Genomic DNA, 26,523 nt, shown 5'->3' with positions numbered 1-26,523 from the left:
GCGGTGGATGGTAACCACCTAGTGACGATCCAAGGACGTAATTTGTTGGACTGCCGGCCTTTGGAGGAGAATTTGTGTTTTGTGCCTAGATTTTCAGGAAACACCATGGGAAGTGCATTGTGCCCCAAAGCTTTGTTTCAGGGGGTTACAATCGAAAGACTTGCAGAACTTTGTACTTTTCAATGCCGTTCCGGAACTCACCTCATGATCACGCAGGCTGGGCCGGAACGCTATTTTTTGACTCACCTTAGGGGCAAGGTGGAGTTACAGTGTGCCAAGAATCCTAACCAAACTTTGATTATAGATGATGAAGAACGACCAGGTGCTGTGGACATAGAAGTTCCATGTGACTGTCGATTGTATTTGAATAGTGAATTGAAAATTAATGAATTGTACCCTTGTGACTATAGAGCTAAGTCTAAGTTTCAACTACTTCATGTGATCCCAGCAGCCTGGACTAGGTTAAAGAAATTAAAGATTTTTCCACGGACTGCTTCCAGCCACACAGTTTTCCCCTCATTGGAGGATTGTTTAGATGAGGACTGGCCCTCTGCCATTCCTCATTTGAATTTCACGGTTTCTCGGTTCACTATATTGGACCCCATTTCTTTGAATAAACCGGTTGAAGTATTGAGTTTCATGGTCAGACATGTTCAGAGTATTGCATTATTTGTGATAGGGGGTACCCTATTTTTGATTATTATTAGAAATCCATACCTTGTGGGTATTGGAACGTTCCCACGTGTAGCTGCACTGGATGAGACCACTATGTTAAATGCTGAACTTACTGTTATGGTTTTTATATTGGGAATTATAATTGGTATGTTGGCTTTTCTTATCTGGAAGTGTATTCAACTTAAACGAAGTGCACAGAAAAATTTGAAGATATCGTCCCCAGTCACGCCTGTTGAGGCCTCCACGAGTGGAGAGGCTATGGACTTACGAGAACGATTACGTAATGAAAATGTAATAAAAGCCAAATTGTCTAGTAACACTGGTGATGAATTTCTTGTAAACATCACACTTATCGAACCATGAGGTAAATTTTCTTTGATTGATGGACTCATCCTAATTGTTTACTGTTATCGCGGTTTGTAATTATTTCAAAATGGTATTTGTTGTTTAATGAAGAATTAGCTATGTTTTTTAAAACAAAGTAAGTTACGACTAATTATTTGGGCACATTGGTGTATTGTTTATAAAGATTTAGATTTTGTTTGTTAACCAGAGATGACCCTAGGTGTCTGCTATTTTGATAGGTTATGCTGGATTTGGAGGTTAAGCCAAGAAAGAGTTCGTTATCTCCTTTACCTCCCTTCCATACTCCTTCCAGTGTCATGTACTGTGCGTTTGAACCAGATTTCCATGGATTCGGAGAGCCAGGACCAACTTTAAACTCGACATGTGGTGCTAGTGTAGAAGATGAACTGTTATAGCATCAATCATCGTGTCCATCCTCATTACCGATGATCTGGGACTATACAGCCTGTACCTGGTGGTGGGAAAAAGTAACTGTTATCCCATCCAGGAATTGTTGTGGGCTGTGTGTGTAACTCCTGTGGAAGTGCATTCGTCGGATGACCCCAGTTGATTGCGACATGTATGTGTGGACTCTCAGTTTCTAGAAGAGAAGAGACGAGACTGCTTGGTCGCAGTGGGGTTCGCCGCTATCATGGCATTGCTACGTTGAGAAGCCAGTGCTACATTTCTGTACTAATGATTTTGGTGAACGTTCTATCCCGCAGCTGGTTGCTGCCATTACGACTCTGTGAAGATTTTGGACTTCAAATAACTTTTGAAACTTTTGAACTACCTTCTGGTTCCTACCTAGAAGCGTATCCTCTTGTGCCCTCGGTCCTCTTAAAAGGGGAAGGATATTTTGTTACAAATTTCTTGTTTTGCTCGGGTTAACCTTTATTTGTAGGATGTAAGTTTTGTATCCTAATTATTGAATCTGCGGGGTAAACAGGCACCTGGGTTCATCAATGGTTAGGCGTTTTTGGATTCCCATACCTACCTTGTTTGAGATTTGCCTATGTTAGACACTGTTGTTAAATGACATTAATGAAAGGTTAAATTTATGAGTATGTCCTTTTCTATTGTTGAAGTATGTTGCTACCCCTATGTAAGTTTATGTTTTTGAATCACCTAAGGTTATTTTTGTTGTTGTTATTGTTTATTTTGTTGATGAATCTGATGCTGGGTATGAAAGTTTCACAGTATTGACGGATGGCACTGCTGGCAACATGCAGCAGAGATGGCTGGAGCTGAGGGGTGCTACTCCAAAAGGTGGAGCCCTGGACTTGGGGACGAGCTGCAGATCGTCCTCCGGGACCATGGTTCCCGCCGCCCCTTCGAGCTGTTCTGTCACCATACTCCGCCTCTCTCGGCTGTAGGCCAGTCAAGATAGGCTTACATGTGCTTGTACACAGTTGAAGTGAAAACCTCAAGATTACTTTATTTAGCTCAATACAACAATGTATACTCATTATTGGAGATATGAAATTGTAATTTTATGTTGTAAGCAATCGGATCAATCTTTGGATACCTCGAACCCGTCTTTAAGTCTAGCTCTGTTTGTTATGTCATCGATTCTCCTCTGGCCGGTCTTGCTATGACTTTTAGGAATTGGCTCGTGCCTCTCAGGCTTCTTTTGTAATCTTAATAGTTAACATTGTAAAATTTTCTTTCAATCCTTTGTTTGTAAATTTAAAGTTGTGGTTCTTGGCTTGTGGGGCACAAGCCCTCGTCGTCCGGAGTGATGTCACGCGGTAAAATTTTACGTGTAGGGTTTATTGAATTTGGCTTTACGCATGTAGTGCTTTGTGAGCCCGCGTGAGTTCCTGACACTTGTTTGCGACACTCGGGCTTTGACTTTTGTTTTCCTGGCGCGGTAGATTGCTAACGCTCTCTGTTTTTCTGGGACGGTGACGTGATTCGCCGCCCGAGAGCCTGGCCAGCTGCGAGGGCGATTGCGACAATATAACTGGTTGGATTCGGCATTTTTTTACGGTAGTCTGCTAAATATATCGTTTGAATAACGAACTTTGTTTCTTGTTTAGAGGAGCTAAAATGGCGGAACACATCGTGGGGTATTACCGCACAAGTAGGGTGGGTAATGGCGTACACTGTGCGGTATTGCCCCTTTGTTGTGGTTTATGACTAAATATACTTTAAAAAAAATATTTTATCATAAAGAATTCTGTTAAAATTTTAAACAGTCATTTATTTAAAATAGACAAACAGAAATCATGTGTAGGTGCAAAACATTATTTTTAAGCAACTTTGTGTTGCCTGTCAATAAAGGTGAATAATAAAATACAATACATGAACAATATTTTTACTTATTTTTCATATGTTTATGCAGCAAATGTTTTGATAATTTGGTGTATAAATATTGTCAAGACCCTTATAAAACTACCTGGCATGGTCTTATAAGCCAATTTGGTCGGCTCTTTTAGGCCAACTGTAAGGATTTGTTTTCATGCAGTTGTATGTTACGATACAATGTTACATAGTGGATATGACTCCTACAAGTATTCTTTTAAAACTGTTTTCACAGATGGCGAGGAAGAGAGTGAGAACCACAAATAGAGCGAAATTGACTGCAGAGAGTATGAAGGAAACATTGAATGCCATGGCAATGGGTCGAGGGCTTAGGGAAGTAGCAAGATCTTTTGGGTTTCCTGTATCCACTCTAAAAGATCGGTACAAATCTGGACACTCACATTAAGCTAGCTTAGGTAGAAACTCCGTCTTCTCATCAGCCCAAGAAGAGAAACTAACCAATCATATAATAACGATGGCTAGAATGTTTCATGGAATCACGCCTGTAGATTTGCGCTGAATTGCTTTCGAATTCGCTGAGAAAAATTCTATCCGGAATGATTTAAATGCAAGTTCTCGAACAGCTGGAAAAGACTGGCTTCGAGGGTTTCTTAAGCGAAATCGACAAGTCAGCCTTCGCAAGCCAGAAGCAACAAGTTTGAATAGAGTTATTGGGTTGTAACGCCCCTCGTGCCTGAAAATAAAATTATTTTATTTTAATAAAAAGTCCTTGGAAACTGCTGGGCAAAATACAAAGAAAATTAAAGTTAATTACCAGAGGGGGCACGAGGCGGTGCACAAGACAAAATTTACACTCCCTGCACACTAGTAACTTGGGGAGTTCGTGGATCGATAAAATGATGAAGGTATTGATAAATAAATACACTACATCGGTAGCTTGGTCTATAGGTTTTCCTGGTTTATTATTAAGAGATTTTGTTTTCGCATTATTTCAACATGACAATAAAGATCTTAGTAAGTAACAAAGTTAAGGGGGCGCCCCGGGATTATTTAAAACAATACATATTACACCTTAACAAATAAATGATTACATAAACAAAAATTTAATAATTGCACCAAAATTTGATTCTCCCAACGATTACATATACATGAGTTTCCTTGATTTTACATGTTCCTGGGATTACGTTCTTAAGGCCCTGCTCACTGGTATCTTGTTAATGAATTTAGTTGATTTGATGTTAGTGGAATATATATATATAGCTTATATCACCCGGGTCTTCCCAAGGTGACGTCGGACCGAGAGGAAAACTCTCCTAAAGGGGGAAATCAGCAGCAAGTCCCGAAGATCATGCGGGGAGCAATTTCTCTCCCCGGAAACTTTGACCCTGTCTGAAACACAGCCCAAATTCAAAACGAATTAGACCTGCATCCAGACAGTCATACACAGTTGGCGCGAAAAGCCAACAACGGGAATTTGGGGTGAAAGAAAACGTATTACTCACCAAACAGGGTGTGAAAACAGGGCTCGCGAGGTGTCTCGCGCCGACATCAGGATGGTGCGTACCGAGAATTCGCGGATGCGCGGAAGAAACTAAAATTTTTAGGAAGGTAAAAAAAAATAATAAAATTTAACTAAACATGACTTCTTCTAAATACTACATCTGACTGGCTACTGTACCACTGGGATCACATCCCTAAAGCAAGCTGACTACATTCTTGTGCACACTAATTCGCCGTTGCCGCGAAAAGCCTCTTAGCACAGAGGACGCCGAGAAGACGTGGTGAGTAGCCGATTTCGGAGAACTAAGTGCCGGCGATGGCGGTCAAAGCTTCTAATTAAATAGGGCGCTCAGCCCTAAGAACAAAAGGGGGGGGGGAAGGTTCGGCTCAGGGCCGAAAACATGCGGAGGTGCCCGAGGCAGGCGTGACAACAAAAGACATGCGCGCTCTCTACCGGCGGTAACAGGAAGCTACAAATAATCGACTTCAACAGGCCGCGAGAAGGAAGCATAGGGCTTAAGGGTACCGCGGCATTGCTCTCCAGCGGCGTAAAGGGGAACTAACTGAGGCGGTGAGCTGACTTGCCACCAGGTGTCATGAGGGTGAACTCTGCACGCTGGCGACCAGGCCCGCGGTTACTTTTTCCTCCGCTAGATGTCGGGGACATCTCTGTCGGACCAGGGAGAAGGTCCTTGAATTAGGCCATCGTCCCGTCAGGTCACTGCTCCTAGCTTGATTTCTCAGAACTAATGTGAGGTGGAGAGAGAGGAAGGGGGGGACAGAAAACGCCACTAGCTTGAGAACGTCGGTCCACTGGAGACTGCTTCGTGACGAGACTTGCTATTCTCAGCAGCCCTCTAAGAAGAAGCAGCTCGCAGGCCAGAAGCTGCTCTATGCGAAATTGGTCATGAAGAGAAATAATAATACAAACTCGGGACGTGACTGCAGGCGAGAGAAATTTCAACTGGGCTGACCATGTCCACATTAGAAAGCAAAATATCAGATTGGCCCCCTGGGAAGGGGCTTCGGTCCACTGGCACAAAGTTTAAATACATGGCGTACACCGGCCTAACAAAAAGTAAATCACCCCCTTAACAACTAGATAAAATAAAAAATAAGAAATCCCAAAAAAATTTAAAATTATAGAAAAATAAAAAAAGGTGACGAAATGCCTAATTTCTGGCACAGGGTTCAGTGAAGCTGCTGTAAAAGAGTTTTCTTCAAACCTTGAAACAGTGATGACGAAACACAAATTTCAGGGGTCAAGAATATTCAATATGGATGAGACAGGAATATCTGTTGTTCAGACTCCAAGTAAAATTTTGGCGCCCAAAGGCCAAAAACAAGTTGGATCACTAACAAGCCTGGAAAGAGGCAAAAACATAACTGTCTGCATGGCTTTGAGTGCAAGTGTGTCATACATACCACCGATGTTTGTTTTCCCAAGAGTGAGTATGAGTCCAACTTTGAAGAAGGGAGGTCCTGAAGGGGCAATATATTACTGCTCTAAGAATGGGTGGATCAACGAAGATCTTTTCATTAAATGGCTGGAGCATTTTGAAGCACATGCGAAGCCAACAAAAGAAGACCCAGTGCTGTTGATCACCGATAACCATAACTCTCACAAGACATTAAATGCATTCAATTTTTGTCGAGATCATGGTATTGTTATGATAACGATTCCTCCTCACACCTCGCATCGTCTCCAACCACTGGAATTAACATTCTTTGGTCCCTTAAAAAATGCCTACAACAGAGAGTGCGCCTTGTTTATTAAGGTAAATGCGTTTAAAAGGATAAATGCAGACGATGTTGCAATGTTGTTCAACAAAGCATTTATGAGGGTTGCGACTATTGAGAAAGGAGTTTCTGGATTCTCTGCTGCAGGAATTTATCCCATGAATCTTGATAAATATACAAAGGATGATTTTACATTCCCTACCACTCAGATAAGTTCCAGGCGTACGTCTGACCTTGTAACTGTTTCTGATGATGTCGCAGAATGAAGTGAAGTCGAGAATAGTCATGATCATACGGTTAGACCTACAGTCAGTGAAAACGAAAACATTCAGGAAGAAAATGTTGTGAATGAATCGAGTGAAAATGCTGAATGTTACCAGCAAACAGTCATTAGGCCTACTGAAAAGGATTTATCTACTGCTACAACTTCCATTAGGTTTTCTGATGTAAGTCCCATTCCTTGTCTTAGACCTACAGCTGGACCTTCAGAGGCAACACCTAGGCATCGGTCTACGCAGCATTCGGTAATTTTCACTGAAACTCCAACTAAAGTCGTGCTTGAAGAAGCTATGAAGAAAAAACAAGCAAAGAACATAAAAAAACCCTAAAAGCTAAGAAAAGAGAAGCCAATCCTGACAGGCGTATGAGCACCAGCAATAAGAAATTGAAGCTTGAGAAGACAGTAAAGAAAAGTAAGAAAATTTGCAAATGTGGTCCAAAGAAGAAACCTTTTGACACTGCCAGTTCCGATGAAGCAAGTGATGCACATTTATGCGATGACAATGATATTGACGATCTTGACCAATTATTTAACCAAATTGCAACTACGCCTACACCTGATTCAAGTGACACGTGCATGTTTTGTAGGGAGTTTGGCAGAAATAAGGAGTTGTGATTCAGATGTGTTTTTTGTTCGGGATGGGTACATGCTGACTGTAGCGCATCTGACACAGCAGAAAATTTTGTGTGTGACTTTTGCAAAGCTAATTTATTTAGTGGACTGTGAGAGGAAAACATAAAAAAATTAATAATTACTTATTATGTAGAAATAATTCTAATGAGCAATTTTCTGGCCTGATATACATGTCTTAGTTTTATATTGTTCCCAAAGGTCTAAATGTAATACAAAGTTTAAATGGAGTGTGTAATTTATGCTACATAGTCGATAGTTAGTTTATGATGTGGTGCTTGTACATAATAATATGGTGTGCGACATTGCCCCATGGTGTGTGCGGTATTGTTTTGTTGTAAAATGTAAATAAACTTATTCGTTTTTTGCAGATTATATTATAGAGATGCAAAAGGTATAGATCTAGGTTCGTATAATTAGTCAGCATATTTTTAAATAAATAATAAATTTCAATTTATAGCACTTATTCCTTAAGTGTGCGGTATTTCCCCACTTTCCCCTACCACGTCTTCTCGGCGTCCTCTGCGCTAAGAGGCTTTTCGGCAACGACGTATTCGTTCGAATCAAGATGTAGTCAGCTGTGTTTAGAGATGTGATCCCAGAATCTAATGTAGCAGTAGCCGGTTAGTCGTTGTATTTAGGCAACGAATAATGTTTTAGTTTACATTTTATTAATTTCTGTATCTTCCTTAATCATGGTTTCATTCGCGTCATCCGTGGTATTCTCGGTCCGCGCCATTTGGATGTCGGCGCGAGACATCTCCTGAGCCCTGGAGCTACACCCTGTTTGGTGAGTTAATTCGATCTTTTTCCTCCCCGAATTCCCGTTTGTTGGCCTTCGCGCCGACTGTGTTTGCCTGTCTGGAAGCAGGTCTAATTCGTTTGGAATTTGGCTTGTGTTTCAGACAGGGTCCAACATTACACCCATCATGTTGTGCAGAACTTCCGGCTGCTTTTCCCCATAAGAAGAGGTTTCGTCCCGGCCCGATGTCATCCTTGGAAGACCCGGGTGATATGAGAAATATATTTTCCCCTTACATATAATGAACTAAATTAATTAAATGCATACCAGCGAACAGTGCCTTAAGAACTTAATCGACGAGAATATGTAAAATTAATGAGACAGTTATTTATGTAATCATCGCAAGAATCTAATAAGGTGGAATATTTCAATTTTTTTGTTTCGGTGATGATGTTTAATTAATATAAATTGTTTTAAATGATTTTGGGGCGGCCCCTTATTTTTGTTACTTGTTAATATCTTATTGCAATGCCAAAACAAAAGCTATTTAAATAAACCAGGGAACCTATAGACCAAGCTACTTATGAAGTGTTTATTTGTTTTTCATATTCCTTAATCCATTTAAACGATCCACTAGCTCCCAAGTTGCTTGTGTGTGTAGGGAGTATAAATTTGTCTTGTTCACCACCTCGTACCCCCTCTGGGAACACTTGTATTTTTTTTCTCTATAATTTTGCCCAGCTGTTTCCTAGTTTTTATTAGTAAATTAAAATGATATAATTTTGAGGCACGAGGGGCGTTTCAATTGTTAGCAGAGCGTGTTTTTGTCTATAGGCATACCTAAGTCGAGTAGGCATAGGAAAAATAAAATATAAAAAATATAAAAAAAATAAAATTCTTTTTTTGGATAACAATTTTGTATTATTAACATTGTGAACTGATCGCTGGTACACCCTGTAGTAATATTGCGCTTAAAATTTTAAAATTATATTGAATTTTACGTCCCGCTGTGACTGTGTTTGCGCGCGGTGAGACATCGCGCGGCCCCGTCGGCGCTACACCCGTGGAGGCAGCGCGTTATTAGGCGCGCGTGTCTTTCTCCCTGTCTACCACTTCACCCCTCCCCTTCGCGCCTCCCAGGCCCTTGGAGGCAAAGTCATGCCATTGCCCCCGTGTCCGGCAGCATAAACAATGCGTTGCAATCTAGTTTGTTCCTCACGGCCGACAGTGCCCTGAGTTAGTCTAAATTCCTCCTTTTATCTGTGTTTTTTTTATAACACACCCGCCTGCAAACCAGGCCATCTTTGTGAAAAACAGATCATAGAAGTCCTTTCGGACATTGTGGTATTTTTTGTCTCTCGGTGCTTGCGCGCGCCGCCATGTTACTCTCTTCACCTCATGACAGGGCCGCCAACCACGCGGAACACCCTCTCCTCTCCTGTGTGATCCACCCACGTGCCATGTATTTTGTAAACAAACTACCCATGCTTTGTATATTCTAATAATATTAGTTTAATGTCACAAGACACACACTATAAATAATCTATACCGCTTTAAAACTAGCAGCAAAGTATTTTCTTAGTCTGGGGGAACTTAAAATATAACATAATAATTTTATATATATAACTTATAATAATATTAACAATACAAATAATATGATAATATAAACCTTTTTGGTTTTATCGAATGTTAAGAAACTGCCATTGTTTACATTTTCTAATTATCTTAAAATTAACGTTTAAGTATTTTAATAATACATAAAATAAATCTAAAAAAGGATCCATTCATTACGTTATATAAAATAAGAATATGCTCTTAAGTAATATGAACTAGTACTCTAATCCAATTGCATCGTTCACAAGCAACGTGAATATACTTCGACACATCATTTCGTTGTGTTACCACACACATCCATGTGCCTAGATTTTGTTTAGATTTATTTCGTGATCACCCAATAAGAGGTGCAATCACTCATACCTTTAAGGAAAGTTTTGTATTTTCTTTATTTATTTTCATACACTAGCCACATACATTCACAGCTCTTGTCCGCCATCATACCTACTGCCTACCCTCTACAGTCCTTACAACCTGGCCCTCCTTACAGTCTCTCTGCACAGTCACTTTACCTACACTTATACACTACACTCCATCTTCTCTTAAAACTTTAACAACACAGCACAACACTTATACCAGCAACTCCAATGCAGAACTCACACCTTACCATGTCAAATACCCTACTTATAAATCAAGCCTATCTGGAGTCTTGACCATCCTGCCAGAACGCCTGACTACACCCCTTTGTGGTAGCTCGTGGGATAATCCTTGGGAAGGTGGAGCAGGTGTGCTACCAGTACCCCATCCTCGGAAGGGCGAAGCAGGCGTACTACTATCCCTACTACTTGACCTCATTTCTCTAGTGGGCGAGCTGCTACCACTTCTCTCACTGCTCCCTATCTTCTCTAACACACTCCTGTGAGGAGGAGAGTATTTTATCCCAGTACCACAAGTCCCTGCCAAGTCTAGTGTGGGAGGGCCAACCGGGCCTCTAGCTGACGGAGACCCAGGATGACGCTCCTCGGTCAATTGTGACTTCCGCAGTTGTTCTACATGAACCACTCTCCAACGCTGTTCTCCATCCTGCAACACTAGGTATGTCATGGGACTTAAGATTTTCACCATCCCGACCTGGAAACCATTTTTGTCCCTTTGCTTTTACACCTTTTACCCAGACCTTTTCCCCTGACACATAGAGTGGTACTGGATGTCGAGATCCCTGTCTACTCTGTTGCCTTTTCGTCTCCTTTAACGCCGTTTTCCTGTGTGGTTTTAACATTGTAAGCCGTGTGCGAGGTTTATGTTTGAACATGATTTCTGCAGGACTCTGCTTGGTTACTGAACATGGAGTATTCCGATATGCAAATAGAACATTTTGCAATCTGTGTTGCATGTAAACTATTTGACTGCATTTTTTGTTGTCGATGACCTGTTTTTTTAAGTTTTGTTTAAGGGTTTGCACTGCCCTTTCGGCTAACCCGTTAGATTGTGGGTGGTATGGTGGACTTTTCTTTCCCGAATGCCATTTGCTCGACAAAAGGTACTAAATTCTCCCGAATTAAACGGTGGCCCATTGTCAGACACTAGAGTCAATGGTATTCCAAAAATGGCGAAGCAAGATCGTAGCCATTCAATGACACAACCTGCAGTTTATTTCTGCATTACCCAAGCTTCAATCCATTTGGAGAACTGATCACGCAAAATCAGCATTGTTACTCCTTCATGTTCCAGAAAATCAACGTGGATCCTCTCCCATACCTCAGAAGTGTCAGGCCACGCCACTGTTGGAATATCATTCCTCACATTCATCACACTCTGACAAGCTTCACATTTCTCCACTGTTTGTTTTATGTCATCGTCTAAAGTGGGCCACCATACCATAGAACGAGCCAGCATTTTTATCCGTACGATACCTGGGTGTTCGGCAAGTAGGAGTTTCATAACTTCGTGTTGAAGCCCGAATGGGATAACAACTCGATCACCCCAGCTTAAACATCCCTCTTGACAGGCTAACTCCAGCCTGAGTGCAATAGTACATGCCTTCTCGAAGTTGAGGTTCGGCTCAGTGAACAGTTTCCTTTGTGTCAAGTCACAACTTAACCCACAAACAAGGCGATCACGCAGCGCATCGTCCAGAAACGTTCCAAAATCACATTGCTTTGCACACTTCTTAAGTTCCATGATGCATTGCGACACCGATTCCATTGCCTGCTGGTCACGTTTGTGGAACTTATAGCGTTCAGCGATAATCATCCGCGCCGGCGAAAAATGGCGAGTCAGTATTTCCACTAATTCAACGAACGACTTTGATGTCGGAGCTACCGGAAGAAGCACATTTTTCAAAATTTCGTACGTTTTTGCACCTACCAAGGTGATGAACAACATCACTTTGTTAGGGTCTTTTGTGTTGTTAACAAGAAAGAATTGTTCTAGTCGTTCTATGTATGACCCGAAATCTTCATTATCAGGATCAAATTCCCCGATGTGTCCTATCAATCCCATCGTTTCTGCTCGTTTTTTGTTGATGTTTATATAACGTTTGTTTTTATCCTCGTCACCAATTTTGTATTTTCTTTATTTATTTTCATACACTAGCCACATACATTCACAGCTCTTGTCCGCCATCATACCTACTGCCTACCCTCTACAGTCCTGCCAACCTGGCCCTCCTTACAGTCTCTCTGCACAGTCACTTTCCCTACACTTATACACTACAGAAAGGTTACAGAATTAAATTGTTTATATACACGGGTTGAATCCCCAATACTTTTACACTAGCCATGAGGTGAGGAATTTATTTTATGATAGAGTACTATACCTTTTTTTTAATGTGGAGTTTACTATAAGCAATTTACCAATAAATCTAAGAATGCAAGGTAAAGGATAAATAATTTTTTTGTGATTATGATTTTTGAGTAAAAAATTTATTAACTTTTATATTTTTTTGGATCGGTATTAATTTCTTTTATCAGGTGGTGTACAGCTACGTACAGAAAACTGAGCACAGTAGCTCGTACATAACGGTACACCAAAATTTGATTAATTCTTGCTCTCTACCTAAAATTAGTAGTTTGATGTTCATTATTATTTTACAGTGTTTTGCAAGTGTGACTCCCAAGGTGGCATTAAGGTTTTATTTTTTGTACTTCTGTAATAGGTCGGGGCCTATTAGGGATTGAAGGAAGACCAGAGCCTGGCTAGGACTGCGGATTACGTGATTGGAGCAGTTGGGTAATCAAGGTTAAAGGATTCAGGTACACAGACATTTTATTCAAATTCAATATTAATTCAAAACTAATATAACGTTAACATTCAGATACAGATACGTTTAACGCAAGAACAAATTCAATATTAATACATAATAATATTACGTTAACATTTCTGACAAAACGAGTTAGTTGACAATTATAATTTGCATGGGTAAGCCGGCTACACAGTGATCCAATCAACGATCGTCAAAAAGGGACATAATTTCCTTGTCTGAAGTTATATTTACAAAACTACTGCAAAGTGCAGGTACACGAAAGAAAGAAGTTACATTATACTTTAAAAAGCAGTACCAAACAAATACGTGCGACGACGTCTCAGGGGGAGACAGGTAGAAACAGAAAAACGGAAGCGAAGGTTAAGTTGAATTTAAATTAAAGCAGAAATCCAAACAATTTTTGATGGTGGCGGCCGAAAAGGAATTTAGACAGAACAAATTTAAACAATACTGATTCTACATTAGGGTGAGGGCCACCGCCTCACTGACGACTCGATTCAACTTACATTTCTCCCCTGAGGTCGCACACGCACGAAGACTAAGTCGAAGCTCTCGGACTACATGCTAGTGAAATTAACAACTGGTCAGCTACTGCTGACAACCAAGCCTCACAAAGGCAACCAGAAGAAGAAGGCCCTCAACATGTCTGCAGCAGATTTTATAAACTCGCGCCGCAGCGCGCGCATGCGCATATTGAAAGGGTGGGGGAAACGAGTACAAATTGAACAAACACTAGGAGGGGGAGAAAAGGAGGGAGAAGGATGAGGGGAGCGAAGTGCCGGAGGCCCGCGATGACGCGCGCAGTTCGAATATAGCGGACCTAAACGCTACAACTCCCCTGCCCTTAAACCCCGGTACCCGCCACCCTTTTCCATTTTCTCCATCTTCTTAATGTTACTGTAATGTAATGATAATGTTTAATTTCATGACTAACACAATTTCAACTGTCAGTCTAAGTCTAAACATACAAAGTTTACACGCCGTATATAATGGCCAAAGATTCTTGAAGGATTACATAGGTCTAGTACAACGACCAAAGGGAGCATCTTCAGCGCTGAAGACTTTTCTTGATCTTGAGGGATGTCCCAGGAAAGTTCATTTTTTTGTTAGAATTTGTAGCAAGCTCGTACGTCGACAGACAGGCGCAATTCCGGACGTAACCGAAGCAGGCGTCCCCGCAACAGCTGACGCCGATGGCGCCTGGCAGGGTCGACTCTTCACCTCGCTCCCCTGTCGAGCGGGTTGCATGCTCAAAGGGGACGAGGGCTTCCAGGTGTCATCGCGTGCATCATGCAGGCTCGCATGCGGCATGCATCACGGCTCCAGGATGGCGGGACAAAGTCTCACGCCCGCACGCCGGCACACCATCACGGCAGAGCAGCCGGCCGCTCGCTCACCGAGGAACAGCATCCATCAACCGCGGCGACTCAGAGCGCCTCGGGGCGAGCCAGGGAAGAGCCGCACAGCATCATGCTGATGCGGAACTCCGATGGACGGAGTCGCATGGACGCATCCACGGACTCGAACAGCGAAAGAGAAGGGCGGCCTCGTAGACGCAGCGCATAGCGGGCGGGCACCAGTGACCACGACGGATCGGGCAGGCGGAGGAGCCTCTGGTCCGTAGCTGCGCCGATCCTCTTGAGGGCACGGCATCCGCGACGAGGAAGGAGGGGGGAGGAACGATAACTAAACCAAACTGAAAAAAAAAAAACACAACCAGACGCGCACGCCAAAACAACAGCAAACCCTTTAATTAAGTATTAAATATTTTCAATTGCCAAACGTGGGCTTTTCGAAATTTTTTTTGAACCAGACGTACTGTGCAACAACACCGTATTCTCACTAAGAAACCTATTTATAATGAAAGGTCCCACGTAAGGTGGGATTAATTTAACATTAACCTTTTCAGCTAAATTAGGCAGCACAAAATTCTTTACTAGGACCAACTGTCCAACAACAAAGCCATGAGGCCTCCGGGAAGCATTATATGAATTTGCAACAGCTTGACGAGCCTTCGTGAGATTGCATGCCACACTATCCAGGACGGCCTCCAGTGACTCGTCATCCGAGGCAGCCTCCAGGGGCGACAGTCCCCACAGGTTAAGGAGAGGGTGGGTAAGCTCCCTACCTAGAAACGGAATTGAAGGTGGGAACCGGGTAGCGGAATGCACAGCTGCATTAAGGCCCACGTTTATAAAATCAAGATCGCTGTCCCATAGCGACTGATCTTCCCTGTAGAAAGCAGTGAGAATGCTCCTAAGCACTTTATTAACACGCTCTGATTGGTTTCCCTGGGGACAGTAAGGACTACTGTAAATAGGTTTAATGGCTCATTGAAAACACATGTCTTTAAACAGTACAGAGCGGAAATAACGTGCGTTATCACACGTGATCATGGCTGGAGCACCAAAAAATTTCCATACTTGATCTCTTAAGGCTTTAACAATACTGTTTGCTTTCATGTTCTTTAAGGGGATTAGCAACACAAATTTCGAAAAAATGTCCAGAATAACCAAATTACAATTTTTACCTTTTTTATAACGTTTTAAGGGACCAAAAATGTCAATGTGAAGCACATGCCAGGGGGCAACAGGAGCATCAGCACAATACAAGCCGACTTTGACACACTGCGGCGGTTTCGAGACTTGACAATCTCGACAAGTTCACACGTGTTTTTGTACATCACCTCGCAATTCAGGCCAAGCTAAATGTGCACTAATTCGATGGAACGTTTTTTCGATGCCCAAATGTGCACCCAATAAGGAATCGTGAAAATACTTTAGAACCATAGGGCGTAGGGATGCAGGCACAACAGCCTTCCTTTGTCTACCAGTTGTCCCGGTATAATAAACAACACCCTGTTCCTCAACATATGGCACGGATTTACCGGCACTCAAATCCTTCCTGATTTGAACACACAAAGGATCCTCCTGTTGACACTGACGAATGCTAAGAAATGATTCCGGAAATATTTTGCAAACAGCTGCACATATCGGCTGTATTTCATCCGCGGACGAAACACAAGTCGCAAATTCATCGGGCGAAAACATTCGCGAAAGCGCATCTGCCACAACGTTGTCACTACCCTTAATATGATGCAGTTTGAATTTGAAGCGGGACAGTCTTAACACCCAGCGCCCTAGTTTACCGAGCTGATTCGGATGGTTAAACAGCCAACTGAGCGCTTGATTGTCCGTAAAAAGATCGAACTCGTGACAATCGAGATATGACGCGAATTTCTCGACGCCAAACAGACATGCTAAGGCCTCCTTTTCATAGGTACCCAGACGTCGTTCCCCGTCAGTAAGTGTTTTACTGACATATGCAATAGGGCGCAGCCTATCATTTTCAATATGCCCCAATACAGCACCTACCGCGATGCTTGACGCATCTACCTGGAGGGCGAACCTGCGTTGAAAATCAGGTAGAACTAAGACAGGGGGAGAAGAGATCAAGGCCTTAAGACTGTCAAAGGCCTTCTGTTGAGCGTCGCCCCACTCAAAAAAAACATTCTTTTTACGTAAATTATTAAGCCGACCACATACTGCGGCGTAATCGGGGATGAAACGAGAATAATATCCCGTCATACCGAGAAATCTCTGAACTCCTCTGACATTCCTAGGAGGAGGAAAGTTTACGATGGGAGAAACTTTATCGGGATCCATTATGAGTTTGCCTTGTGAAATAATGTAGCCTAAAAATTTTACGTAATCTTTTCCCAGATGAATTTTGTCGGGATTAACTGTCAAGTTAGCGGCTCTGAAACGATCAAACACCTGACACAAATGTTGTTTGTGCTGTTCCAGGTTATCACTGTAGACGATAATATCGTCAATGTAATTGAAGACTGATTTAAATTTTAAGTCGCCTAGAATATGATCTAGCACTCGGCTCATAGCCTGGCTACCAAAAGACACACCCATAGGCACACGATTAAATTGAAATTGCCCCCACGGGGTAGAAAATGCAGTATATTTACGACAATCAGGATGCAACAAACATTGGTGGAAACTAGCATTTAAATCAATGACGGAAAATATTGCGGCGTTCCCTAAATGTTGAAGAGCGCTCTCTACGGTCGGCAACTCGTAGCTGTCCTCCTTAATTTTGTCATTCAATTCCTTGTAATTGTGTACCAGCCGGAATTCCCCAGCTTCCTTTTTAGGGACTAAAAAAGAAGGCGAACAGAAATCGGAAACAGACGGAGCAATAACTCCTGCTTCTAGGAGTCTATCGATAATGTTTTTTAACTTTTGCAATTTGGGAGGAGAAATTTTATGTCCTTTAGCCCTAACAGGAGTTGTGTCCTTTAAATAAAATTTATAAGGCATGACGACACACCTGCCTATCCGATTGGTAATTACATCAGAATACCTGTTCATGACGTCAGCAATGACCGCGTCCCTACTTATGATGTCAGACTTGTCGGCGCACGACATGACGATAGGAGCGGAGTCATGATGAATAAGTTTAATTTTACGTGTAGGATGAAAACCAAAAACCAGTTACTGGTTAGCGACGTCTAACAAACATCGCGTCTTTCCCAGAAAATCTAAACCTAGAATAAGCGGGTGACATAACCATGGAACAACATTAAAGTCCCAGTTCCAAGAGAAACCCGCGATCTTAATGTGCATTTCAACTTCTACGTCTGACGTAACAATTACGCCGTTGGCTACACAAATTTTCACGTCAGAGCCGGTACAAACACGGCTTAGCAAATACGGAAGTTTCATGCAACATGCATCGAACAATTCGGAACTAATCAAGGAACGGGTAGCACCGGAATAAATTAAGGCCGGAATATTATTTCTGAACAGACGAACGTGTAAAAAATTATTGTATGAGTAATGAGCGGCTTTCCTCAAGCGACGACCGTGGCGACCACTCGCACGCCCGGTCAAGGCCCGTTTCCCGGACAATTATTTCTGTAATGTCCAGTGCGCTTACAACGAAAGCATGTTCTCTGCTCACGGCTCACAGCAGGCTGCGTGCACTCAGACACCGCGTGGCCGTAAGTACAGCAGTTGGCACACCTGGGACGGTTGGAGGACGGGCCGGGCGCATTAGCCGACTCATAACGTCTGCTGGCGGCAAAACTCGCCCCGAGAGAGGGATCACTTACACTAGCCGCACACTCAACGGGCCGCGATGCGCGCACCGCGCGAGCGGGTACGGTGTTGACTTGAGACGTAAACTGAACATTAGGAGAATTGAATTTAGGAGAATTGAATTTAGAATTAGAATTGGAAACATGAACAGAACTACCTGGCGAGGCATTTGAGTGAATATCCTCGTGGTATTTTTTGACAGTTAGCAATCTATTTTCCACTTTTGCGCTCCACTTACGGAGAGTACTCAGACTAGAGGGAGGGCTAAGCATGGCGCTATGCTGTAACACTAGCGGAGACACATTGCTAACTATAGTTTGCGTTAATTCTGCCTCAGGGAGGTTCAACTCCAGTACCTCAGCATAGGCCGCAACAGAATTAATGAATTGCAATAAGGGCTCCTCAGGCCTCTGAAACCTGAATACAAGTTCACGTTTACACGTTTCTAGCACACGAGGCGGACAGGCAAACTGTAGCACAGACGTCTTGAACTGTGCGAAGGTCTGATTCTGATTCATGACGTCAGTGAGCAGTGGCAAAAATGCCGGCCCACACAGGCTCAGGAGAGCTTTCAAAAACTCCGCCTCACTGACTAACTTTAAACCAGCTAAACGTGACGCGGCACTCAGAAAATCCAGAACCGCACATGGTTCACTACTATCAAGACGTGGGAGAAGTTTCAAATTAGAAAAAAATATCTTTTCATTAAACCTGGAATTATTCTGAACTGGATTAGCGGGGGTGGGGACTTGCCGAGACGGTACCTCGTCTGACGACTCCCAGGCGCCGCGCACGTGTCTGACGAGCAATCCACGAAGGGTCGCCACATTTGCATCCTCCTCGAAAGGAACGGCTTCCTCCGTCAAAACCTGGATGAGGTCGTCTCTCCGCAAACGGTAAATCCACCCAGTTGCCGGAGTCTCCATAGTGCATGAAAAATAGAACAGAAACACGTAAGTACACACAGTCCTGCAGCAGAGTTGCGCAGTTGTAATAGGTCGGGGCCTATTAGGGATTGAAGGAATACCAGAGCCTGGCTAGGACTGCGGATTACGTGATTGGAGCAGTTGGGTAATCAAGGTTAAAGGTTTCAGGTACACAGACATTTTATTCAAATTCAATATTAATTCAAAACTAATATAATGTTAACATTCAGATACAGATACGTTTAACGCAAGAACAAATTCAATATTAATACATAATAATATTACGTAACATTTCTGACAAAACGAGTTAGTTGACAATTATAATTTGCATGGGTAAGCCGGCTACACAGTGATCCAATCAACGATCGTCAAAAAGGGACATAATTTCCTTGTCTGAAGTTATATTTACAAAACTACTGCAAAGTGCAGGTGCAGGAAAGAAAGAAGTTACATTATACTTTAAAAAGCAGTACTAAACAAATACGTGCGACGACGTCTCAGGGGGAGACAGGTAGAAACAGAAAAACGGAAGCGAAGGTTAAGTTGAATTTAAATTAAAGCAGAAATCCAAACAATTTTTGATGGTGGCGGCCGAAAAGGAATTTAGACAGAACAAATTTAAACAATACTGATTCTACATTAGGGTGAGGGCCACCGCCTCACTGACGACTCGATTCAACTTACATTTCTCCCCTGAGGTCGCACACGCACGAAGACTAAGTCGAAGCTCTCGGACTACATGCTAGTGAAATTAACAACTGGTCAGCTACTGCTGACAACCAAGCCTCACAAAGGCTACCAATAGAAGAAGGCCCTCATCATGTCTGCAGCAGATTTTATAAACTCGCGCCGCAGCGTGCGCATGCGCATATTGAAAGGGTGGGGGAAACGAGTACAAATTGAACAAACACTAGAAGGGGGGGAAAAGGAGGGAGAAGGATGAGGGGAGCGAAGTGCCGGAGGCCCGCGATGACGCGCGCATTTCAAATCGCTACAACTCCCCTGCCCTTAAACCACGGTACCCGCCGCCCTTTTCCATCTTCTCCATCTTCATAATGTTACTGTATTGTAATAATAATGTTTATTTTCATGACGAACACAATTTCAACTGTCAGTCTAAGTCTAAACATACAAAGTTTACACGCCGTATATAATGGCCAAAGATTCTTGAAGGATTACATAGGTCTAGTACAACGACCAAAGGGAGCATCTTCAGCGCTGAAGACTTTTCTTAATCTTGAGGGACGTCCCAGGAAAGTTAATTTTTTTGTTACAATTTGTAGCAAGCTTGTACGTCGACAGACAGGCGCAATTCCGGACGTAACCGAAGCAGGCGTCCCCGCAACAGCTGACGCCGATGGCGCCTGGCAGGGTCGACTCTTCACCCGCTCCCCTGTCGAGCGGTTTGCATGCTGACAGGGGACGAGGGCTTCTAGGTGCGCATATTGAAAGGGTGGGGGAAACGAGTACAAATTGAACAAACACTAGGAGGGGGAGAAAAGGAGGGAGAAGGATGAGGGGAGCGAAGTGCCGGAGGCCCGCGATGACGCGCGCAGTTCGAATGTAGCGGACCTAAACGCTAAACTTCTAAAGTCGAGCTTGGTCAAGCTAGTCACAGTGCAGCACTAAATTCAGGCGTTAAATCGCGAGCGGTCCTATGAGCCAATGAGCCATGACCTGGTCCTCTAGGTGAAATATCCTATGACCATCGAGTGTTCCCTGGGTTAGATCCCCAGCACTCACCTTTCGGACGACCTATGTTCAAACCCCCTCTCAGACAGTGTGAACTTTTGTGCCCGCCATGGAAGATCCGACAGCGAAATTATAATTAGTTTAAAATTAGCCTTTTTTTAGGATATAATATATCATTTTACGAGTTTACTTTTAGTTGTTTTTATTAAATTTGTGTGCAAGAATTATGATTTATTAAAATTATATAGTAACTACAATATTATATCAATCAATTTCTTATAATATAAATTTTCTTTACATAATCAATTTTTCATCCAAATTCGTTGATCTTTCGGGTTTCGAACCCGAACTAACTCAAAAGGTGAAATTCCCTCGTAGGCATCATTGCTTCAGCCTGCTGGTCTGATCAACCGTCAGAGCCTGAACATATTGAGCATGCGTGAGTTAATAAATGTAGGTATCTGGGACCGAGGTGTACTTCGCTTTTTAAGCAAGTATTAAATTCATTAATTTCGTCTGATCCATCGTCAGATTGTGCAGAGCTATGACTCAATGCCATCGACTTCTTATGGACAGAGAAATATGTACAATTTAGTTTGTAAGTTACGGGTTACCATACCTATTTACAGGGGTTACAGTCCCCATTAGTCACTGAGTGCTCAATGACGCATTTCCCTTGTTTCGGCCTCAGTGCTTTTCGGCCTCCCTCACAGCGCCCATTTTGTGTTCCTACGGGATTCCAATATCTGAGATCAACGGGATGAATTTCATTTCATTAATGTAGCAACAGCATAAATAGTTGTAAGCATACAGGTACTTTAAATTTAAGCTTTGAATTTAATTTTTTATTTATCAAATGATTTTAAGGATTTATTTTAAATATTTGAAACCAAGTTTAATTGGACCCTATCTAATTATAAACCTGGTGTTTGACTTATAAAGTGTTACAGTCAAAGGTCATGGAATTAATTCTGCTTCTATTACAAGTAGTAGGGCAGCAGGCATCTTTTTTTTTTGTCTTTTCTTTTCGCTCATTAATAATAATAAAATCAAGCATATCAAAATACCTATTCCCCCGAAATTAAGCAGCTACGAGGTGACTAGTCTCATTTTAATATATAAGGTAATCACCGAGAGTGGTGAAATACTCTCAACCCCCAATGAGAGGTCCGCTAAATTAATTTGGGTATGTTTACGCATCCCGTCTCTAGGCTAGCACACTCTAGGTAATTTAAGATATTTTAATTTTTACATACCTAAGTTCAGTCTTTAACAAGCTACTTGACGCAAATAGTTTCAACGTTTTTTTTTAACTCAGAAATACCTCTCTGATATTTTTTTTTTGTGAATCTTCATGAATTTTGTTCGACGATTTTATTTATTTAATTTATAATAACGTCCATTTTTTTATAATCATAATTCGTAAAGTAAGCAAGTATAATGTGTGTAGTATTTTTTCTACTGAATTTACGTTAATACTTTTACATGTTTATTTCTTTATTTTCCTTGCGTGTAAATGTGATGTACAGTGACGTACATAAGGTTTGAGCACTGAAGCTGTCACATCTAGCCATTTTTCCTTTTTTCTTTTGCATTCTACCCCAAAGTTGTTTTTCTTTTACATCGTTATCGATGAGATGCTTTATTTAAGTAAGAGTTACGTGACTTCCAGGCGGCAAACTGGTTTCTTTTATGTGTTTTTCTAAAATAGGAGCTAGGTCAAGCTAGCCACCGAGCGGCGCAAAAGTAAGGGTCCTCTGAGCCAACGAGCCATGACCTGGTCCTCTGAGTGAAATATCTCATGACCATTTTCGAGTGTTCTTTGGGTTACATTCCCACCACTCATCTTTGGACAACCTATGTTCAAACCCCCTCTCAGGCAGTGCGAAGCCTATCAGCAGTCATGGAAGATCTATCTGCTCCATTATAATTTATCCCTGTTTGGATTATAACAGTAGGTTTATTGCATTTTACTTTTCTTTAAATAATTTAATTTGATTGTGAAGAGTCGTTAATTTATCGTTTTATTTGCAGAATTCTTTTAAATAATAAATATTAGTTAATTATGTTAAACATCAGAGTGGTATGCGCTAAAATTTCTTAATTTATCGAATATTTAATATTTTTAAATTCATTCATTCCTACGGATTGTTGATCTTTTGGGGTTTTCATCCCCAATCATTTAAAACTCCACCAAGGGAATTCCACCCTTAGGTCCTGTGACACTCTGGGACTGAGGTTCTGTTTCGCCTTCGGGCAAGCAGCAAAATTCGACCATCTTCTCCATCGCCTGACTGTGCAGGGAATGAGTCACAATGCCTACGGCTTCTTATGGAACGACTATTATACAGGAGTTTACATTCCAACTTTAATTATTTTCAGGGGTTCACAAATCTCCACCTTTCTTAACTGGCACCCGGTGGACCAAGTTCCGGTTCCGGCCCAGTGTTTTCGGCCCACCTCACAGCGCCTATGTTTAGAGTTTTTGTCACGTGACACCATTCCCAACATCTGAGATCAACTTTCCTCAATACATCATTCACCGTTAAGGGTAATTTAGACAATTATAATACCCCTTCGATTTGATCAAAATATTTTTTTTGTAAGTAGTAGGATACAGGCGAACGTAGTACTAGTTTTACTAAGGAGTGTAAGTGTTGTTTTTTTTTCTCTCTATTCTCCGCATTCAAGCGGGGGGAGTATGTGCCGTAAATTAGGCATTCCGGCACGTTTTTTAAATTTGTTATTATAATTTTAATTTTTTTTTGGAATTTTTTTATTATAATCTGGTTACTAAAGAGGTGATTTACTCTTTGTTAGGCTGGTGTACACTACGTAGTTAAACTTTGTGCCAGTGGACCGAAGCACCTTTCTCAGTGACCTATCTGATATTTTGCTAGTCTAATGTGGACGTTAGCAGACCGGATGACATTTCTCTCGCCTGCAGTCACATCCCGGGTTTGTAATATTAATTCCCTGCATGACTAAAATCGCATAGAGCAGCTTCAGGCCTGCAAGCTCTATTTCTCAGAGACATGCTGAGAGTAGCGAGTCTTGGCACGAACGAGTCTCCCGTATACGCTCGTTCCCAGCATCGTTGCGCTTTTATGTCCACCTTACCCTCTCCCCCCCTCAGTTCTGAGAAATTGACCTAGGACCATTGACCTGATGTGAACCCCGCCAAGGTGGTGGCCTACTCCAAGGACATTCTCCCTTGCCCTAAAGAGCCCCCCCACAACACCTAGCGGTAGAAACTGTAACGTCATCTCTTGGCGCCAGCTCGTGGAGCTGATGCCTGCGACACCTGTGGGCGATCTTGTTAACTCCCCCCTTGATGTCCCCTTTAGGCCACCAGAGTGCACCACCAGCTACGCCATAAGGGCTTATGCTTTCTCCTCGCGGCCTGTAATAGTCGATTGTATGTTGCTTTCTGTGCCCACCGATAGAGAGAGTGGCAGTTGCTCTTCGGCGTGAACAATTGAAGTCGTGCTTACAACCACTTCGGGCACCTCCGGATATGTTCGGTCCAAAGCCGAACCTTCCCCCTCCTTTTCCCTAGGGCCCTAGCGCCCGTTTTAATTAGGAGATTTGTCCGCCATCGCCGCACTTAGTAATCTGACCTCGGCTACTTACCACGTCTTCTCGGCGTCCTCTGCGCTAAGAGGCTTTTCGGCAACGATGTACTCGTTCGAATCAATATGTAGTCAGCTGTGTTTAGGGATGTGATCCCAGAATCTAATGTAGCAGTAGCCGGTTAGTCGTTGTATTTAGGCAACAAATAATGTTTTAGTTTACATTTTATCAATTTCTGTATCTTCCTAAAGCATGGTTTCTTTCGCGTCATCCATGGTATTCTCGGTCCGCGCCATTTGGATGTCGACGCGAGACATCTCCTGAGCCCTGGAGCTACACCCTGTTTGGTGAGTTAATTCGATCTTTTTCCTCTCCGAATTCCCATTTGTTGGCCTTGGCGCCGAATGTGTTTGACTGCCTGGAAGCAGGTCTAATTCGTTTGGAATTTGGCTTGTGTTTCAGACTGGGTCCAACAGTTGGGTGCCGAAATTACACCCATCATGTTGTCCAGAACCTCCAGCTACTTTTCCCCCTAAGAAGAGCTTTCCTCCCGGCCCGATGTAATCCTTGGAAGACCTGGGTGATATGAGAAATATATTTTCCCCTTACATATAATGAACTAAATTAATTAAATGCATACCAGCGAACAGTGCCTTAAGAACTTAATCGACGAGAATATGTAAAATTAATGAGACTGTTATTTATGTATTCATCGCAAGAATCTAATAAGGTGGAATATTTCAATTTTTTGTTTGTTTCGGGGATGATGTTTAATTAATATAAATTGTTTTAAATGATTTCAGGGCGGCCCCTTATTTTTGTTACTTGTTAATATCTTATTGCAATGCCAAAACAAAAGCTATTTAAATAAACCAGGGAACATATAGACCAAGCTACTTATGAAGTGTTTATTTATTTTTCATATTCCTTAATCCATTTAAACGATTCACTAGCTCCCAAGTTTGCTTGTGTGTGTAGGGAGTATAAATTGGTCTTGTTCACCACCTCGTGCCCCCTCTGGTAACACTTGTATTTTTTTCTCTATAATTTTGCCCAGCTGTTTCCTAGTTTTTATTAGTAAATTAAAATGATATATTTTTGAGGCACGAGGGGCGTTTCAACCGGATCCTGTTGAAACACCTACTTCAGGGAACAGTTTAGATATAATATCATACTTTATATGATGCTCATCTTTAAACAAGTTAGTTTTCGTACAGTTGTTTTTGTAATGAGCACTTGTAGTTTTTAACATTAGCTTATATTGTTCTAAATCTGTATTTGTATATCGCTGAGGATCTTTAAGAAACAGCAAATTATAGAGTCCAGGTGTCCCAACCGTGCTAAATCCTCCTACTTGTATGACATCACCAGGTAAAAAATGTACTTCCAATTTACCCATGTACCACTATTTGCTACGTTTTAAAACACCATAAAAAGGATCTCCTTTGCGTGACGAGTATGAAGACAAGTAAGTAGAAGCAAGAGTTTCCGGCTCAACTTCTGAGGAACGTAATTTTTTATGCTGTAGTAAATATGAAATCGGTACATCTTCTTCGTTTACATGTATTATACGACGCTTTCTACGGTAGGATTTAGTAGGATTCTTTTCTTTCGCTTCAGAAGAAACATTTTCAGTTTTAACAAGTGTAGGAGAAACATTTTGATGTTTTAAATTATCTATACGTGAAGTAATCGGTTCGAATATTCTTTCGTTGACAATATCACACCCTAACTTTTCCTTCTTTGCGAGTAAGGATTTATCACAAATATTTTTGATTATGTCATGCAGCTCTTTCGCTGATTCAGACATGTTAATAAAATGACGGTTAACTCCATCATCATATATTTATATACCTTTATGAAACCGGCTTTCTTCCCTTTTGCGGTAAAGTTTTAGGATTTTGTAAAGGTTTAATAACTATATGTTCTTCTAATCTATCCATGCGATTATTCGTTTCGGCCCGGAACTGTTTATGTTAATTAGTAAAACTTTTTTCAACTACCAGTTTGATTCCCTCACTTTGTTTTAGTAAAGATTCGCGCATGTGTTCACAAAGCCTAAATAACTCATCATCATGACTCAGAGACAAAATTTTCTCATTCATATCATCCAACACAATTGCTAGTTTGCTGTTAAGAATTTCATCAAACACATTTCTTATGTTAGTAAATAAACGTCCAAATTTTTCATTTTGTTTTTCACTTACAGAGTCCACAACTAG

This window comes from Bacillus rossius, chromosome 11 (assembly GCF_032445375.1).
Source record: "Bacillus rossius redtenbacheri isolate Brsri chromosome 11, Brsri_v3, whole genome shotgun sequence".
In the NCBI taxonomy this organism is placed as follows: domain Eukaryota; kingdom Metazoa; phylum Arthropoda; class Insecta; order Phasmatodea; family Bacillidae; genus Bacillus; species Bacillus rossius.
This window is presented reverse-complemented; position numbering follows the sequence as displayed.